The following is a 21023-nucleotide window of genomic DNA, read 5'->3' as shown; positions in this document are numbered from 1 at the left end:
ACAGCATGATGATGGTCGCATCCGTGTTTGGCGACATCGCGGTGAACGCACTTTGGAAGCGTGTATGCGTCATCGCCATACTGGCGTATCACCCGGCGTGATGGTATGGGGTGCCATTGGTTACACGTCTCGGTCACCTCTTGTTCGCTTTGACGGCACTTTGAGCAGTAGACGTTACATTTCAGATTTGTTACGACCCGTGGCTCTACCCTCATTCGACCCCTGCGAAACCCTACATTTCAGCAGGATAATGCACTACCGCATGTTGTAGGTTCTGTACGGGCCTTTCTGGATACAGAAAATGTTCGACTGCTGCCCTGGCCAGCACATTCTCCAGATCTCTCACCAACTGAAAACGTCTGGTCAATGGTAGCCGAGCAACTGGCTCGTCACAATACACCAGTCACTACTCTTGATGAACTGTGGTATCGTGCTGAAGCCACATGGGCAGCTGTACCTGTACACGCCATCCAAGCTCTGTTTGACTAAATGCCCAGGCGTATCAAGGCGGTTATTACGGCCAGAGGTGGTTGTTCTGGGTACTCATTTCTCATGATCTATGCACTCAAACTGCGTCAAAATGGAATCACATGTCAGTTATAGTATAATATATTTGTCCAATGAATACCCGTTTATCATCTGCTTTTCTTCTTGGTGTAGCAATTTTAATGGCCTGTAGTGTACGTTACGATATCACTACATTAGTTTGTAATGTAATTCTAGGGAAAACGATCCATGTTGCTACCATGAGGGAACAGTATGTGTAGTTTGTGGCAATTGTGCCACCTGTAAACATTGCAGAACTTGTGCTGTGTGTCATTACGAGAGATGTAGTGCTTCGGGATGGTTTGGGCAACAACAACATACTATCAGAGGCTCCTTATTGTCACTGCAACGGTGCGCGGGATGAGACAAATGGACGTTACAGTGAATGTTGCTGTGACACAAAGTATGTCTGTAGAATCTGGAACAAGAATCTAGCGACAGGTTCAGTTAAGGATCGTCATAGAAGTGGCTGCGGGAAAACAACAGGTGCGCAGGACGGATATCGGCGTGTAAAAGCAAGCAGGAACCTCCAACGCAACGCTAAACGTCTGTGGCGGCAGTTCCATACAGGTACAGTAGCGCTACTGTGAACACAATCGAGACGAAATATGCACCATGACCTGGGATTAAGCGCCAAAGACTTCTCAAGGTTCCTTCTCTAAATTGGTTTCGGAGAGGGGCTCGTGTCGAATGCGCTCGAAACCACTCTTTGTGAACCTGGTAGCAGTGGGACACATTGCTCTTTTCTGATGAGACCCGTATCAGTCTCCACCATGACAATACGATATTCTTGTGCCTAGGCAACGAGAACAATGTTTACACCCTAACTGTGTCGTAGACTTGGCGCCCTTTTCAAGACCGTCCAGTCATGTCATGGAATGGAAACATGTATGACCACAGGATATCTGCTTGGGGGTGATGGGAGGATAAGTCGTGTGAAATATCGGGACGATATCCTCGCTTGCATTGTGGTTCTATTTAGTCAACTTATTGTAGCGGGATTCATTCTGGTGATCGACAATTCGCGCCTCAGTTGTGTCAATCTTGTGAACACCTTCCTAGTGGACCACAGAATCAGCGGATGGAATGGCCTCCATATCTCAACTGCATTGAGAATCCATAGGCTGTGCTAAAACGTTTGGTTTGCATCGTCCGGTCCCACCAGAGATCGTACAGAGCACTATGGAGGCCGCTGTGGAGGGTTGAGACAGTATCCCACAGAATTATATGGACAAATTGCCAACGGGCCTGCTACAGTGTTAACACTGGTTCCCATCGGAACCGAAGTTAAGCGCTCCCGGCTTGGCTAGTTCTTGGATAGGTGATCGTCAGAGTCTGCTCAGCCCTTGTGCGGCCAATTGAGCAGCTACTTGACTGAAAAGTAGCGGCATCGGTCACGAAAGTTGACAAAGGCAGGGAGAGCGAAGGGCTGACCATATGCCCCTCCATATCCACATCCAGTGACGCGTATCGGCTGCAATGACACGGCGGTCGGTCGATACCGTTGAGCCTTCTGAGGATTTTTGGGATGGAGAGACCAATGACGGCTATCAGCTCCGAATGGCGCGGCGGTCGGTCGGTACTGTTGGGCCTTCCAAGGCGTTTTTGGACGGAGAGTGTGTTTATGTGGACAAACTGGTAACGAGAGAGCGCCTAACCACATTCAAAAGTGGCTCCAGTCATGAGGAGAACCCCTTAGTTTATAAACAGAGTGTTACGTAAGACGACAGTGCGAAGAAACTGTAGTGCTCACAGTGGAATCTTACATCCTCTAGTCCTCTTCAAAATTCTAACATTCTGCGTTAACCGTTGAACTTCAAATACCCAGACGGCTCATAATTTGCTCAATATGACTGCAAGCATCGTTCAGAGGCACGCCAAATATTTCTGTAATCTATTTTATTTCTTACTTTTAGACAAATCAATTTACAAAACTGAAATTTTTTAAAAATTTTTTATTCGCAGTTAAATATCACACCAATGTGCGAAACTGCTAGGCCTTGAATAGTTGAACTTTTGAGACTTCATTTACATAACTAGCAACATCCGTCCTTGAAATATTTCAATTTTCCTTCAAATCACTAATTAAGATAATCTTAGTTACCGTGATTACTTTCAGAGAACTAAATCTTTCTTTGCAAAACTAGACCTCACATTGGTCAATCTAAGACTCCATTCGTACAGTTCCCATTGTTTGTTTGAATATGAAAATTCGGAAAGAAATTTCCCTCAAATCACTAATTTTGTTTTTCTCAATTTCTCTGATTGCTTTCAAGCATTTAAATCTTTCTCTGTAAAACTAGACCTCACGCTGGTTAATTTGATAACCCATGTGTCTGTTTCACACTGTTCGTTTGTCCATAAAACATACAACGAACTGATCACATATGCGTCTCCTATGAAATCTAGGTTCCTTCTCTGCTTTATCAAAGGCTGGGCAAGGAGAGAAATTTCGCCAGCTGGAAATGAGCCACAGTAACACCTATATTTAAGAAAGAAAGTGGGAAATACTGCGAGAATTATAAAAATGGTTCAAATGGCTCTGAGCTCTATGGGACTTAACTTCTGAAGTCATCAGTCCCCTAGAATTTAGAACTACTTAAAGCTAGCTAACCTAAGGACAGCACACACATCCACGCCCGAGGCAGGATTCGAACCTGCGACCATAGCGGTCGCGCGGGTCCAGACTGTAGCGCCTAGAACCGCTCGGCCACTCGGCCGACACGTGAAAGCCTTTGATAATTTAGTTATGAGAATGTTGTCGGGAAATATTAGACAGGACAAGTCTAACACCAACAAATATACGAGGACTGCAAAGTTGTCATTGCCGGAGAATGTTAGAATTGTAGCAAATATAGTGTTACGAGAAGGATGCAGTTTGTCTCGGGAACTTTTTAATATCTATGCAGATGAAATATTGGGACAACGGATGAAAGAAATAGCGTTTTGCACCCATAACTTAAACCAACGAAATTACCTAATGATAAAACTCTGTACTGATGACCAACTTCTTATAGCTGGCGGTGAGGGCACCCACCAAACAACAATTAATAGATGAAATATAACTGCCAAGACAATCTCGATCTAAAAAACCAAACTCATGGCTTTTAAAAATCAGGATTCGTTCCCAAACGAAAATGTAATAAATTATCATAGAATAGGAGTGGATTAATTCAGTTTCTTGTGAAGTATCACCTTCGCAAACGAAAATACACACCGAAAAAAATTGAAAAATTCAATTATATTAATGGGAACATTCACGGATCACTGAATAAAGTGGCCAGGAAAGAAATCTCAACAAGGCTTTGCCAAATAATGGCACTACCAAACTGTACTTTAAGGCAACTAGACTTGGTCAGTAACAGATGGAGAGGAACGAAAAATACAAGATGCAAAAACGAAGGCTTCTAAGAATAATCATCTAATTTTTTCTGAAATTGTAATCATTGTACATCACAGCTATCGGTTACCGTCCCACTGGGGTAATTCCTTCGTGGTAGGTCGTTTATTTTGTATTAGAACGTATTATACTGACAACAATCGGCAAAAATTGTAACATGCAAATTTAGTGAAGCATCACTGTCTAGCACTATAAAAGTAGGTCACTGAGTTGCAGTTGTAGAAAAATTCAATATCTACTTATCTTTATGATGACTGAAGTGTTCAGGGACTGTAACTATCCATGCATTACTGCCCAATAGAGAGGTACGGGTTTGCTTCTTGAAATGACTGAAAACTAATTATTTGTTGATGTATGTTTATTACGATGTTTCCTTGCATACAGACATAATCTTGATGGTCTTTGCAATACCTGAAATAATTTCAGTGACATCGCTCTCCAGTCCAAATTAATAATTTCAACATTCACAACGAACAGTGTACATACGCTAAGACTTCACAGAACCGACTCATAACAATTCCTCGCCACAGTCTAACAAAGTATACAGTCGCGACACTCATTGCTGTGAAAACTTTACCATCTGACGGTTGGTTCGACATTAGCGCCCCAAGCGTGGAGAAAGCAGCCGTAAAACTGAAGTTTGTTTTTAATCATTTTCCTAGTTAATTAGGGAATACTTATTAAAGTTTTGCATTCCAAGCGTTATGATCATCAAATACATGAATGATCATCAAATACATGTAAACACAGCAGAATCGCCTCGATGATGAAGAAATACTTTCGAATATGTGTATAGTTGCAGGTTACACCTCCGAAAACAAGAGAATATAAACAAATATTTCGTGCATGAGAAGAATATATTTCTTTTGTTGTCGATTCTTATTTGTAAGAACTTCTTAGGGAGGTTAATGCTTCGCACAGTGTTACACTTCACTCGATTTTCTAATAAATAAATATTTTTGTGAATATAAGTACTTTTGTTTCAAAAGCGAAGGTGTTGAAAATTCTTGCCATTTATGACGTAAATCAGTTGTGGAAGGTTTCTTCTGGAAAGTTTCTTCTTGGAAAGCAGTTTTACTGCATGTTTTATTATCACGCCTGTGTGGTTGTTTCTTCAGCTACAGTTGTGATAGCTTGTCTGCTGCGTTAAGTTCAAATGGCTCTGAGCACTATGGGACTAAACATCTGAGGTCATCAGTCCCCTAGAACTGAGAACTACTTAAACCTAACTAACCTAAGGATATCACACACTTCCCTGCCCCAGGCAGGATTCGAAACTGCGACCGTAGCGGTTGCGCGGTTCCAGACTGAAGCGCCTCGAACCGCTCGGCCACAAAGGCCGGCGCTGCGCGCGGTTCCAGACTGAAGCGCCTCGAACCGCTCGGCCACAAAGGCCGGCGCTGCGTTAAGTAATGTAGGTATTTCATTCCATATACACGTTACCTATGCTCCACATTCACTGATTAGACTCGAAGTGAAGCGAAGCAAACTTCACGTTTTTGAGTAGATATAGGACGGCTTTCTGCAAAACGTCAGGTCTTCTGCTGTTTACTAGCAATTGTTTTGTTCTTAAAGAACACGACATTCTCCAGTAAATATCTGTAGGTTACAAGAAAATCGTAAGTAAATTGTTCTGTAACGTAGCGGTTCACACCTCCTAGGGTCGTTAAAAAACCTAAGAAAAAGGCAAATGTAGTGTCTTCTTGTTTTTGCCGCAGTTTATTTCGCTACAGACTCTTCCGTTTGTGAAAACTATTCTACAAGTCAATATAAACAATTAAGATTCACTTTCGCTTTCACAAGATATCGCCGAACTCAACAGTACAACTTCCTGGCCGCTTGGTGCGCTGCAATCGCTGTGGGTAACAAAACAGGGACGGAGTGTCGCGACTGTTATGTTACACTGTCCCCCCGCCCTACATGATGCCAATAACCTCCGAAGACAATCGTGCCCAAACATACGTATTTTCTCTGTTTGGACAGAAATTATGTTCTCTGTGAATTTATGGTGTAATCAACCAAATTTTTATTCATTTAATAATTTGTTTCATTACATTTTTTCCATTTTACGACAGATAAAACTTTACTCATTTTTATTGAAATTGATCGCGATAAATACCAGTATGACTAGCTTTCTGGATTGCTCATACTTTTACATAAAAAACGTGTCGACTATCCTCATAAATATCAAAAAGGAAAAATAAACAGAAATAACGGATAAATGCAATTAGAAAATCGTTGTATGGGTGTTATGTTTGTGTGTAAAATCAGAAGAACGGGCAATAAAGGAAAGTGGAAGAATGGAAAGAAAATAAACCTGGCGTGAGTTTCTGAAAATGAGGATACGATCGCTTCAAGGCGTAACAACTGGTGAACAAGATAAAGTTAAGGAACGAGTCATACCAAGAGACTGAAATTGCTGAGATTCAGCACGCGATTTATGAACATCCAAGAACTGATGTGTGAGCTGTAAATGACACAAGTGTGTCAGTTTTTACCAAATTACGCTGAGGAATGTTTAATTGCTACCCAGTACTTTTTTGAAGGCATAGCACATCGGACTGATTGGGTGTCTTTTCCGTTTAATAAAGGATCACGCCCCTACAATCACTTACTGGGCATTGCGATCAAATATGTCTGAAATCGGCAACTGTGCGTAAATTGGAAATTTTAGAGCAATCTGGATATTCCTTCATGTAGTGCTCCAAACTGATACATAATTTTCAGAAAAGCTGTTTTATTAAAGCTAATTTGTCGTCCAAGAACATCAATAATCATTTCAGGGTAAACTGGTGTAAAATCGTGGAAGGCGTCACGTCATCTTAGCAAAGTCAGCGAAGACAGATTGCGAATGCAGTTTTGCCACCGAAGTGTAAAGTGTCGAGAGAAGTTTGGTAACGAAGTAAAGTAAAGTAGTAAAGTAGGGCACAGTAAGCGAATGTTAGTTGCATCTTTCCAGTATAGAACCAACATTACAGATGAAGCTAAACCGTCCATTTGGACCACGCATCTCGTTCTGTGGTCATATTGTGTGGTCCAGCACTCGCTTGTCACTTCCTGTCCTCCGATTTCACACACGTACCGTGAGGACGTGGCGTGTACGATATGAAATTTCACAGTATAACAGAGACCTTTACAAGTAAGCGTATCGTGCTGCCCCTTTGTAACTCATTCAGAAGTTAATACAGTGCCCTTTGACGCTGACGAGGCATGACGATGCCTCGCTGAAGTAGCTTTTCCATTCTACTTCGTTCTACTTATGGCATAACACTAACCTTTGCATTTTTGCTGGGCCACATCTCACTCCTTCTCTTTGGTGTCTTAACCGCTTACTGCTGGTACTCTGTTGTACACATTTACCGAATTCAGATACATTCGGATCACTCATTTTGGGGGCTGGGTTAGCATTAAGCGGCAGAATAATGCAGATAACGGGAAATGAAATGCGATTTGAAAACGGCACCGCCTTGCAAAACTGACGCGTTAGCAACTTATCCGCTCAATATTTCCAACAGTTGCAGTGCAGAGCACAATTAATTGCACGCATTCGTTGGAACGTTCATATTCCACGCACTGAGGTGACAAAAGGGGTGACTTAAGGGTCGAGGTAGAGGAGTATTAATTTTTACGCCGATTAGGGTAAGTTTTGTTTGTTTCGTGGTCATGAGGCCACACAACTTTTAATTATCAAACAGATCATCTGACTAGTTAACTAACTAACCAAACATCCTACTTACTAACGAGTGAACTCAATAACTCACAGAGCAAACCAAGTAAAAGACTAACTGAGGAAAATACTAACCCAAATATTTGGATCAACATTTGTAAAGCTCTAATTCCTGTCTCTCAAACCCCACCCTATGGGGAGAGAGGGAGAGTTTTAGTTTTAGCGAATCAAATTTACGAAGTAAATAAGTATTTTTAATTTATCCGTAACCATTTTCCACGCAAAAATGAGATCTTGGATTTTCTTGAATTACAGCGCCAGCTACCAAGAATCAAAATAAATGTTTAAGACAAAATATACGTAGTTTTTTTTATGTAGGATCTGATTCTGCAATAAAAAACAGGGGTTCCCATTTGAAATTTTAAAGTTGCCTCCCGCCACATCCCCAGGGCGCAGGGGTGGCAGGCTCATTTTAGCACCAGCAGATTCCCCCTCGAAAATAATCAACTTTGGATTCTACACATTTTTTCGTGTGAACCTTATTTTTCGAGTTACTCTGGTTTGTCAACTTAAAATTTACATCCTGTATATTATGGATATTGCATTTGCAGGGAAACTACTTTACAGACCTTACAAACATGTCGCAATACACCATAAAAGTCGCAGCTTTGAGACAAGCTCATTGCAAGTTTAATTGTTCACAATTAAACCATGTAAAGTATCAAATGAAAGCTGACAAAGCCAGCAAACACCACAGAAGGCTGTATTTCAAATCCTGCATGTATATCAAAATTTACAGACGATTTTATAAAATATAGGTACGCAAATGTGCTACATCCAAAGTCCTCAACAAGCATGTTCTCTGTTCTCTGCCTCGTGACGACTGGGTGTTGTGTGACGTTCTTAGGTTAGTTAGGTTTAAGTAGTTCTAAGTTCTAGGGGACTAATGACCATAGACGTTAAGTCCCATAGTGCTCAGAGCCATTTGAACCATGTTCACTGTCGAATGACATCAGTGTGACCACCTGTTAAAAACCTGAATAGCCCTCCGTCTTCAGGCCACAAGTGGCCCATCGGGACCATCCAACCGCCGTGTCATCCTCAGCTGAGGATGCGGATAGGAGTGGCGTATGGTCAGCACAACGCTCTCCCGGTCGTTACGATGGTTTTCTTTGAACGGAGCCGCTACTATTCGGTCGAGTAGCTCCTCAATTGGCATCACGAGGCTGAGTGCACCCCGAAAAATAGCAGCAGCACATAGCGGCTCGGATGGTCACCCATTCAAGTGCCGGCCGCGCCCGACAGCGCTTAACATCGGTGATCTGACGGGAACCGGTGAATCCACAGCGGCAAGGCCGTTGCCAAAAACCTGAATAACCAATGCTTTAAAGCCAGGCTAACAGCAGGAAGAGAGTAAATGAGCTTCTGGAAAGTACCGACAGGGTCGTGGAGCCACGCCGATGCAGTGCTGTGGCCAGCTGCGCTAGGGTTATCGGTTGGGGATCTGTGGCGCGAACAGATCGATCGAGCTGGTCCCACAGATTCGTGATTGTGTTTTAATCCGGGAAGTTAGGTAGCCAGGTGAGTACGGCAAACTCATCCTGGTGCTCTTCGAACCATGCACGTACACTGCGAGCTGTGACACATTGCATCGTCCTGATCGTAGATGCTATCGTGCCGAAGAATAATGAGCTGCCTGTAAGGGTGGACATGCATACTTATGTTGATCCATAGTGCCTTTCAGAATCACGTCATTACCCAGGGAAGGTCCTCCGTTGCCAGGGTGTTTGATTTCAGACGTGTCACACCAACAGCCATCTGTCCGATGCAAGAAGTGATTCACAGGAAGAAGCCACCTGTTGGCACTCACTGGACATCCAGCTGCGGCACTGGCATGCAAATTACAGGCTTCGCCGCCGATGAAAGGAAATCAGCATGGGTGCACGAACCAGGCGCCTGCTGCGGAGGTCCATAGGAATCAACGATCGCTGGAAGGTTGTCGAGGAGATACTGTTGGCAACCAGTTAGTTCATCTGGGTGGTCAACTGCTCATAAGTTGCAAGGCTATTCACCCGTATGCACCTCTGCAGCCGTCGTTCATCCTGTCATCTACGGTCCATGGTGCTTTGGCACTGGTTTTAGAGAGCACCATTTTGCCAAGCACGGTATACCTCAACCACGGCGTTATACGAACAGTTTACAGACTTCGCCGTTTTGAAACTGCTTGGGCCGAAAGCCAATGATCACGCGCCCATTTGTACGTGAGAAAAATCGTTCCATTTCCGCATTACGGCTATGATACAGTATAATTGTTTTCCGCATCACCAGACACGCTTTACGTACCCTCCGCTGATAGTGCTGCCACCTGACGTCTGTGAGTGGTTACTGCACGTTGACATCGAACATCGGTGGTGGTCACATTAATGTAATTGGACTGTGTAGTATGAATTCAAGATAATAATTGCCTATATTTAACTATTAGATATATATTGTAACAAATAAGCCATCGGTCACAAATATTAAGTCATAATTGACCTGGTTTCGACGCTACTATGAGCGTCGTCTTCAGAATTAGACTAACTGTACTAAAATATTAGGTATATAGTACCTTAATAAAATTAAAGTTTGTACCGACTCGAAAAGATGCAGTACTTGCAAGTCACATATTAAAAAAGATCTAAGCCGGAAAGGCGACGTCATGAACACTTGTAAGATGGCGAGCCGCTAAGGGCTGCTCGTACTGTGGACAAGGGTTGCAACAAGACTGAGGTGCCCACTTTAGAAAGTGTGGGCCAGTAAACATGGTGTTGCTACGAGCGCCATCTAGTAGCCGCAGAAACAACTAGGCTACTGTACATTCAAAATTAGACGCATGAAATTGTGATGCAGCTGATTCAGGCATAACGTAAGCATTAATAATAACAGGATGAAGTAACATATTTATCTACTTTAAATAGAAATACATTTTGTAACGTAAAAACGTTAGTTGTGACATACAAGAAGTACTGCATCTTTTCGAGTCAGTACAAACTTTAATTTTATTAATGTACTATATACCTAATGTTTTAGTACAGTTAGTCTAATTCTGAAGACGACGCTCATAGTAGCGTCGAAACCACGTCAATTTTGACTTAATATTTGTGACCGAGCGCTTATTTGTTACAATATAATTCCGACACGGTCACTGAACCTTAGCAGCTATGTTCAAAATTTTATTAGATATATTTTTATTGTCTATGTATGTTCAAAAATGGCTCTGAGCACTATGGGACTTAACTTCTGAGGTCACCAGTCCCCTAGAACTTAGAACTACTTAAACCTAACTAACCTAAGGACATCACACACATCCATGCCCGAGGCAGAACTCGAACCTGCGACCGTAGCGGTCGCGCGGTTCCATACTATAGCGCCTAGAACTGCTCGGCCACCCCGGCCGGCGTTTATTTATGTGACTGGTCACAAATATAACTTACATTAGATCTCTATGGAAGTGCGCTTGAGACACTGACGGTAAAAATCGCAACACCAAAAATTAACTAATTTAGAGTGATGAAAATTGGTTATGCATTTCTCTGGGAAACATATTTATGTGAATAATATTGAAAGATCACAGGTTAATGTAAGCGTGACATGCTGGCGCATTAATAACCGGTGTAACTGGCGGGCTGTTAAATGGAAGCATTCAAATCTCCATGCATTGTGTTGTACAGGTGCCGGAGGTCAGTTTGTGAAGCGGAGGTCCATGCCTGTTGCACATGTTCGGTCAGTCCAGCGAAGGTTAATGCTGTCTGTCTGCGTATGATGCTGGAGTTGTCGTCCGATGATGCCCCGTATGTGCTCGACTGGAGACAGATCTGGTGATCGTGAAGGCCAAGCAACATGTCGACACCCTATAGAGCGTATTGGTTTGCAACAGCGATGTGGTCGAGTGTTATCCTGCTGGAAAAAAAACCATAAAATGCTGTTCATGAATGGCAGCACAAGAGGTCGAATCACCAGAATAATATACAAACTTGCTGTCGGGGTGCGTGAGACAACCACAAGAGTGCTCCTTATGCGTCATGAAATCGCAGCCCAGACCATAATTCCAAGTGAAGTCTAGGTCCAATGTGTCTAGCTCGCTGACATGTTGCTTGCAGTCCCTTAACTGGCCGCCTTCTATCCAATACAAGACCATCTCTGGCACCGAGGAAGAACGAGCTTTCATCAGAAAATACACTACTGGCGACCAAAATTGCTACACCAAGAAGAAATGCAGATGATAAACTGGTATTCATTGGACAAATATATTATACTAGAACTGACATGTGATTACATTTTGACGCAATTTGAGTGCATAGATCCTGGGAAATCAGTACCCAGAACAACCACCTCTGGGCGTAATAACGGCCTTGATACGGCTGTGCATTGAGTCAAATAGAGCTTGGATGGCGTGTAGAGGTACAGCTGCCCATGTAGCTTCAACACGATACCACAGTTCATCAAGAGTAGTGACTGGCGTATTGTGGCGAGCCAGTTGCTCGGCCACCATTGACCAGACGTTTTCAGTTGGTGAGAGATCTGGAGAATGTGCTGGCCAGGGCAGCCCGAGACGTGTAACCAATGGCACCCCATACCATCACGCCGGGTTATACGCCAGTATGGCGATGACGAATACACGCTTCCAATGTGCGATCACCGCGATGTCGCCAAACACGGATGCGACCATCATCATACTGTAAACAGAACCTGGATTCATCCGACAAAATGACGTTTTGCCATTCGTGCACCCAGGTTCTTCGTTGAGTACACCATCGCAGGCGCCCCTGACTGTGATGCAGCGTCAAGGGTAACCGCAGCCATGGTCTCCGAGCTGATAGTCCATGCTGCTGCAAACGTCGTCGAACTGTTCGTACAGATGGTTGTTGTCTTGCAAACGTCCCCATCTGTTGACTCAGGGATCGAGGCGTGGCTGCACGATCCGTTACAGCCATGTGGATAAGGTGCCTGTCGTCTCGACTGATAGTGATACGAGGCCGTTGGGAACCAGCAGGGCGTTCCGTATTACCCTCCTGAAACCACCGATTCCATATTCTGGTCGCGATACGATAAACCGCAATCGCGATAGGCTACAATCCGACCTTCATCAAAGTCGGAAACGAGATGGTACGCATTTCTCGTCCTTACACGAGGCATCACAAAAGCGTTTCAACAGGCAACGCCGGTCAACTGCTGTTTGTGTATGAGAAATCGGTCTGAAACTTTCCTCATGTCAGCACGTTGTAGGTGTCGCCACCGGCGCCAGCCTTGTGTGAATGCTCTGAAAAGCTAATCATTTGCAAATCACAGCATCTTGTTCCTGTCGGTTAAATTTCGCATCTGTAGCACGTCATCTTCGAGGTGTAGCAATTTTAATGGCCAGTAGTGTACAACACCTCCACCTCCAATGCGCTCTCTCTTGACGCCACTGAAGCCGCGAATGGCGGTGGTTTGGGGTCGGTGGAATGCACATACAGGGCGCATGGCTGGGGGGAAGGGGTGTTCTTGAAGTAACCGATTTGTAGCAGTTCGGTGTGTCACCGTTGAGCCAACTGTTACTCAAATTGCTGCTGCCCATGCAGTACGATGCACCAGAGTCCCACGCCGAACATGATGATCTTCCCTGTCGGTAGAGACACGTGGCTGTCCGGAGCTCGGCCTTATGGAGACCTAACATTTTCGTGCACCGCTGCCAGCAATAGTGTACAGTGGCTACATTCCCACCAAATCTTTCTGTAGTATCGCAGGTGGAACATCCAGCTTCTCGTAGCCTCGTTCAAACTCAGTGGGGTGTTAATAATGGCATCTTTGAAGCCTTATAGGCATTCTTTGACAACGCCATCTCACCATGTCCGATCTCTCAGGTAATTAACACTCATGACCGACACCGTGTATATTGAAAACAAATCTGACGTGTCTCCTCATAGTGATGCTAGTAGCGGCTGGCGCGAAATTTGAATAGATACCAGCTTATAGATGTAGAAACACGTATACCAACTGTCGTTTATATCGCACAACTCCTTCATGGTGTTGTGATTTTTTTACGTCAGTGTAAAAAGTACAACATTTGCATGAATGAATACACAGCTAGAGGGCAGAAGGACACACTTTCTTCTATCTGGCCGTATGCACTTCGCAATTTTTAACATAACTAATTCATATTGTTAAATTTAATGTACGCAAGTTTAGGAATTTTCTTAATAACTTATTTAGTACTGTACTGTATGTGAAATGAGCTATCGCAAAATGATAGTAATAATTGTGGGTTTATGTTCAGTTGTGCAAATAGTCTCAGTTTTGAATAGTGGTCATTGTTTCAATATTTAACATGGATTCAGCAGTGAGTGACGTCACAGAAAGTATTTAAGGGCTAGCAGCAAACACATGCAGTTCCGTTTTTGTTCGGTAGCCTGTCATCGTTGGAAGTTATCGTCTTGTTGTATCGACGGATGTGCTTGGCGGCAGTAGGGAGTGTCTGGACGGCGAAACAGCCGTGCTAGTTAAGTACGTTAACTTTTCGATGGACTTGTTTTGGTGGGCGCAGTCTCTATGGTTTACAATATTTTATGACGGTATTCGGTGACTGAGTTTGAGTGCCCATAAGAACTTTAACTTTATTTGACGGACTTAGGTGGTTGAGAACTTTAGCTATTTTGCTGTGGCTCACCTATGATGAACTAGTTTACTGGTTTCTTTGCCGTTATTATTTGGGACACTGAACTTAACTTTAGCTTTGTGTCGCGATTAAGTAGAAATAGTACTATGAGACTTCAAGTGATTAATGTCCTTTTCACGAAGTTTGCGCACACTACGTTAATTACTAGTAGTGCTATGGGAGAGTGCTGGGAGCGTTTGAGAGGTGGCATGATCCCCCTCTCATATTTCTATCTTACGATTTTCGTCTCTAATCGCATGCGGTGAAAAGTTGCTATTCCTTCACACGCGGACTTCCCACGCAGCGTCTCTCGTCACCCAGGTGGTCCAGTGACAGGCGGGCTCTGCGGATCTCGAGAGGGTTAAGCCGACGAGTGTGAGGGAGTCGAGTGAATGCTTTCCAGACGCCGACATTGTCAAGAGACACGCCCGCAGGGGCCTGAAGTAGCGGCTGGGCTAGAGGTTCCGTTACTTCGCAGAAACTTAGCGAAAACACTTTCTGGCGGGCTACCAGCGAGGCGTGGGAATGACTTGTGTACCCAGGCAGTTGTGGCGGGAAAATTCCCCCGCTTTCTGAAAAATAGTAATTGTGATTGGCTTGCTCAGGGCATAGCTCCGTGACGTAGCAAAATCAGCGCAGAAATTGGCGCCAAGAATCTCCATTGATGGAATGGTAGTGCTCCGGCAATAGAGTGGAATTTTCCGCCGGTTTTCGAGTTGCTGATTGGAACGTTTAACCACGGCCACTGTCGTGGGGGCGGGAATGTTGTGTGTTCGGCCTGTACGGGTGCTCTTGTGAGTAGTCGTCTCTCGCCTTTCGGTGGAAGTAGGTTACAAGACTGAGCTCTCGCTGCTCAGGTCAGCCTGCCTTCCGTGGGCTGCCTAATATACTTTTATTTAATTGTAACTGTTTGACGAAGTTGCTGAAGTTTCGACTTCAATGTAACTTTACGTGTACAGTTGGCAATTGAGCGTTCTGTGTACAAGAGGCCTATGTTGTCTGTCGTGAGCAGTTTTGGCTAATGTTGACTGTATCGGAGTTACTGGGTGACTTTGCTTGTGAAAATCAATCACTGTACCGTCAGTGATTGTGTGGCGAGCTTTCTTCGTCTCCCTCAGAGGCGCATTTGTATTGCTAGGAAGTCTTTAGTCTGGAACAACCAGGCCAGGATAATTTGTGTCGGGCTATACTCGCGACGTTATCATCACCACGACGGGCCGTCGAAGCAAGCAGCCATCGCCTCCGGTACGCCAAATCGTGTTCTTGCAGTTAAGAAGACAGATTGGTAATGTATGTCCGCAGCACTGGCAGACAGGGATTTTCCTAGGTGATAATCAGAGCTCAGCAGAGCGCGCCTGTTCGTCTTTTTCTAACTTTGTTCTGTCTTGGGTAGCAGCAATTAATGTTGGGTTGGCTATGTGTTTTCTCTTAAGATTTGAGTTGCAAGGAATTGGCTCCACATACCACTTCGTCATAATCCTCACAATCTAGTTTATGCACAACTTCACATTCACAGCGTTTGTTTGATGTATTGTAAATGTTTCATGTGTTTTTGTTTATTATTTTGTGTTTAGTCTTAATAAATCATATTGTTATTTTGGACAGAACTTTCATTCTGTTAATCGGTAGAGCAACCCTATCATTCCTCACTATGTTAATGAAACCTTCGTTTATTTAACTTATTTATCAAATTAAATTATTGCAGGTGCCAAACTCTCTTCTACTCCACTGGCAGGGTTGATTAGAGTCAGTTCGCGTATTTTTTTTAATCCTTGTGCAACAGCAAAAGTCAGAGTTAGAATAGGGGGGGGCTTAGAGCATCATTTACATATGTAGATTCTAGAAGAATTTAGTGTTAAATACACTGCTAGCCCCGGCACCTCGCAAGTTAACATACGAATTTCGGGATTAATGACCTTTTCACGAACTTTGCGCTCACTACGTTAATTACTATTAATCTTTGTTTTCAATTGAGTCCGCAATTGTGTAAGCTCACTGTGCCTAATGGTTGAATTATTTGCAATAAAAATCTATTGGATTTAAATGATTCTGTTTCTAAAGCTTTATTAATCACGAGGGATTTATCCACGAATATTCATAAATTATTTTGCTAACCTCGTTTTTAGATTATAATGATCTAACCGTCAGTCCCTTAATAAATGCGTAGGCAAAAAATTGGTTCAACTGGCTCTGAGCACTATGGGACTTAACATCTGTGGTCATCAGTCCCCTAGAACTTAGAACTACTTAAACCTAACTAATCTAAGGACATCACATACATCCATGCCCGAGGCAGGATTCGAACCTGCGACCGTGGCGGTCATGCGGTTCCAAACTGAAGTGCCTAGAACCGCACGGCCACACCGGCCGGCAATGCGTAGGCCTTAAAGCGCTGTCTTTCACGCTGCTAATCGAACCAAGCTGAAGTCCAGATCGTACATTGCCCACCCCAAGAGTGGATTAACAAAACCGTGGTGCAGTCGTAAGCAGAAATACGATGATTTATAATTTTTTTTTATTGGCGAGGTGCACTGGTATAGTTGCAATTATTAAATAATTTAAAGCGTTGCGGAGTAGGTGGAATAGAATGATATTGTGTAAGGGTCTTGCATGACTGCGTGGTAAATGTTAAATTCCAAAAAAAGGATGAAAAGGAAAAAGCATCCAGCGAAGCGACACAGAGGTTTAGGTACTGGACTCTCTTTCGGGCGGAATTTTTCCTTGGTTTCCCGAAATCATTGAAGAGTGCTCGGATTGTTCGCTAAAAGGACGCGGCCAATTTCCTGTCTCGTTTCTGTCGAATACGGACTTGTGCTCCGTCACTAAAACAGCTGTCGTCGATGGAACTTTGAATCCCAATCTTCTCTCGTTTTCTCTCCCATTCCATCTACATCGGCAGTAGACACGTCGTTAACGTCTCGAAGACAATGATGCAGAATTCAGCGTTGCTATTGAGCGGGACCATCTCGCTCTCGTTGACATTAAAAATAACGTCGAATACCTGGTCTGTTACAGTAAAAAAAGAAACGAAAAATATGTTCAGAAAATTATACGAAGTAAATGAAACGCGGAATGCGAAATGTTCCAATTACTATGATGCGGTGATACGTAGATAGGGCAATGATAATTTCAATGTTGGCGCCATAACCACCGCCTTACTTTGTCTCACCACACACGTGCGTGTATGTAAGTGTGTGTGTGTGTGTGTGTGAGAGAGAGAGAGAGAGAGAGAGAGAGAGAGAGAGAGAGAGAGAGACGAATAAAGGCGATTGTTACGGCGCTCATCATCGAAATTATCATTAGCACTATTTATCTTATTGTGTATCATGGTAAACGGAACATTTCACATTTCCCTTCTCTCTGAACAGAGAAAAATTCTTCAGAAAACTGCATTGGGGAATTTCGAGATGGATACAAGCAGACCAGCGATGTAGTTGAACACGTGGAATGTCCGTGGTATGCTCATGGTGTACATGTGTAACTTTTACGCGTCAGGAGCGGGCACAATATATCCGATTGGCTAAAATAAACTCAGAAGGAGTAAAAAGGGGCGATATTTCGACGTAGTTCGAAGGCAGGCCCTTAGCGATTCGCGGATGTAGTTTCCACAAGACGAAAGGAACTCTCCCAATGGTCTGCAAAAGCCGTGACGTGAAGCACGAAAGGACACAGGTGGGGACAGTTTACTATGAAAGACACAAGACCGAAAACTTCGAGGACTGTCCTCTCAACCAGCGTCAAGTGAAGAACAGGGCGCATCACGCTCCGTACGACGCCAAAAGAGGAATTTTGTGTGAACACTGCGTTCACTTTGGCTGAAGAGTCGTTGAGCTCCAACAGCGGAGAAACGAGACAGCCACGTATTTAATGCTTGCCAGAACTGAGAGGGCATTGAAGTATACACGCTGCACCATCTATGCACGTCTATATCGCCATATTTTCCAGACTAGGGATGAGTGCATGTTTTCTCGCCTAATTAGAAACGTAGGACAGTTTCAGCTGATAATAACAGTAAAGATTTTGATTAGCTTTTTATAGGATTTCCAGAGGGTGAGAGCAGCCGCAGCTAAATGTAAATGCTGCTGGCAGAGGAGAAAAAATATTGCATCACCAGCTTTCACCCACTGTGAACACGAGCTACCTTGAGTAATCTTTTGCTCATCTTGTCACAAAAACTAACCATCCTCCGCAGACTTGATTGTCATCCTAAATAGTACTGAACGTAGAACCGGAAACGGCCGATTTGTCGTAATATTCACTAAAATCACTGTGTATAAGTAAGAAAAATCTTGTAGAGAACCTTCTACTTAAATCTGATATTGTTGTGTTCAGTGTTACTTCTGCTAAACAGGACGTAAAGCGTAATATTGACAACTGTCCTGAAATTGTCTTGTCACAATCTACGTAAACTCGTGTGCTTCTGTAACAACAAAATAGGATTAAACCAATTTTACAGCTAAACACCAATGTGCTCTGTCCTAGAATAAGGGCCCACTCCCAACCCCAGTCACTGGTTCTAGTGACGCTGACGCACTCACAGGGTGTTTTTGCTGATGTCTGACAAACGTGAAAAGGAGTAGAGTGACAGAAACAGAAATAGTTACATAAAATACGGTCTCCAGATTGCTCAAGAAATGATATACGGCGTTCCCGAAGGAAGTTTCAAACGCCCTCTGCTGCTTCCAATCTACGCGGGTTGTCCCAGGAGGAATGGTCAAAGCTCAGAGATATGACAGGAACGATCAGTCGAAACAAAAATGTCTAGAAGACGTGGCCTCAAAAATACATATCTTAACACCTATGGGCACTTCTTCCTCTTCAAATCTCTTCTGCTGTAGGCTCTTTGCTTTGCATATTTGCAGAGGTGCTAGTAAGGTGCAAAACAAGAATGTGCAGTAAAAATGAGCCTTAAAGGGGGTGCCTCCGAGTTGTGAGAGCTTTTTTAAGTCGAAGATATGTGGTTCACAGTAGCGAAGATGAACAAGTGGCGATAGTTCTTAAAGTATGCATTTTAGAGCCCATGTTTACGAGACATTATGGCTACGAATCGCCGTTCCTGTTATATCTCTGAATATTGACTGTTCCACCTGGGACAGCCAGCATAAACGATTTGGGAAACAATGTGAAAAAGTCTCTTAGATGCTGTCGTTTACCGTCTAGTAATGTCATTAGAAGGTCAATAGAATTACAAAATGATTTGCACAAGATGTCTGTATGCTACGAAAAGTAGCAATTGACCTGAACAATAACAGGCGTGAAGCCCACCATAAGAGCACTAAAAAAGAATTCATTAAATAGTGGTAACACGATAAATAGTACAAATTTAAAGTTTATCGATTCAGCTAAATACCTATGGATTACAATTACGAACAACTGGAGTTGGAACCATCATACAGAAAATGTTATGGGGAAGGCGAAACAAAGAAAGCGTTTTATTGGTACAGCCAGTGATACAACAAATCTTCTAAAGAGACTGCCTACACTACGCTTGTTCGTCCTCTTCTAGAATACGGATGCGCGATATGGGATCCTTACCAGATAAGGTTGACAGAGGACATCGAAAAAGTTCGAAGAAGGGCAGCTCGTTTTGTATTATTGCGAAGTAGAGAAGAGAGTGTCACGGATAGGATAAATGAGCTGTGACGGCAGTCGTTGAACGTCAGCCTTTTTCGTTGCGGTGAGATGTTTCCACAAAATTTCCATCGCCAACTTCCTTCTCCGAATACGAAAATATTTTGTTGACTCCCATCTGCAGAGGGAGAAATGACCACCATAATAAAATAAGAGAAATCAGAGCTGCACTGAAAGTTTTAAGTGCTCATTTCTCCCACGTTCTACTCTAGAGTGGAACAGGCGAGAAAAAGTCTGAAAGACGTTCCATGAACCTTCGGCCAACCACTTAATTGTGAATTGCAGATTAGTCTGACCATGTGCGGCTCGCGTTGTTGCTGTTGATAACTTGGCGTCTTGCAATAGCGGTAGTGGCGTCTTGTTTCCTTCTTGTGTTAATGGCACCACTGAGTTTGCTAGTACTGTTCGTCCATGAGTGGCAGCAGCCGCGGTTATCGACAGCCAGTACTGTGGTACTATCTTTGGTGCCACAGCTAGTATTTCCAGGTCGTCGTGTGTGTCAGGCAGTTCGGCTTCGGACGGAGCAGCGAGGAGGTTTGCAGTGCGAGGGCAGGCCGGGACCGCTGGCAGCGTGCAAATACTGTCGGACCGCGGGGCTGTAGCTGACGACCGAACCCAGGATGTTTGAAGTTGAGTGAACCTTATTCAGTAGTGAAGCCTCTACTGTTTGTGATCTCGCTGTTGTTTGTGTGTTGCTGCCCCCAGGGTTGGTGAGACCAACCGCAACAAGTGGAGTCTGTCATGTTGGCGGAAGCGATTAGCCGCCTTCTACTGCCTGATGTTAGTTTGGATTTAGTGTCATTATTGCTGAAGTGCAACCAGTGGTATCTTGAAAGTCTCTTCGGGTTTGCTGCCGGATCCTAAAATCAACTTGACTCGATATTTAGGGCGATCAAACTGGTCGCCATCTTCAGGAAAACGCTGTTTCTGCTGATGAGTCCCGCTGAGAACTGACGCCAGGCTGTAAATCGACGTCCTATATAGGCCACCGTTCAGTACAGGGCGCATGCCCCGCTCATCATCGAGTCAAGTTGGTTCAAATGGCTCTGAGCACTATGGGACTCAACTGCTGAGGTCATTAGTCCCCTAGAACTTAGAGCTACTTA

General features: G+C 43.7%; 1 protein-coding gene across 1 annotated transcript in view; it reads right to left on the bottom strand.

Annotated features, from left to right (window-relative positions):
* The window catches only part of LOC124775278, a 271141-nt gene that overhangs the window by 175893 nt on the left and 74225 nt on the right, over window positions 1–21023 (bottom strand). The gene's annotated exons all lie outside the window — the stretch shown is intronic.

Source organism: Schistocerca piceifrons, chromosome 2 (assembly GCF_021461385.2).
Source record: "Schistocerca piceifrons isolate TAMUIC-IGC-003096 chromosome 2, iqSchPice1.1, whole genome shotgun sequence".
NCBI classification, from domain to species: Eukaryota; Metazoa; Arthropoda; class Insecta; order Orthoptera; family Acrididae; genus Schistocerca; species Schistocerca piceifrons.
Note: the sequence above shows the minus strand (reverse complement) of the source record. Positions and strands in the feature narration are given on the sequence as shown.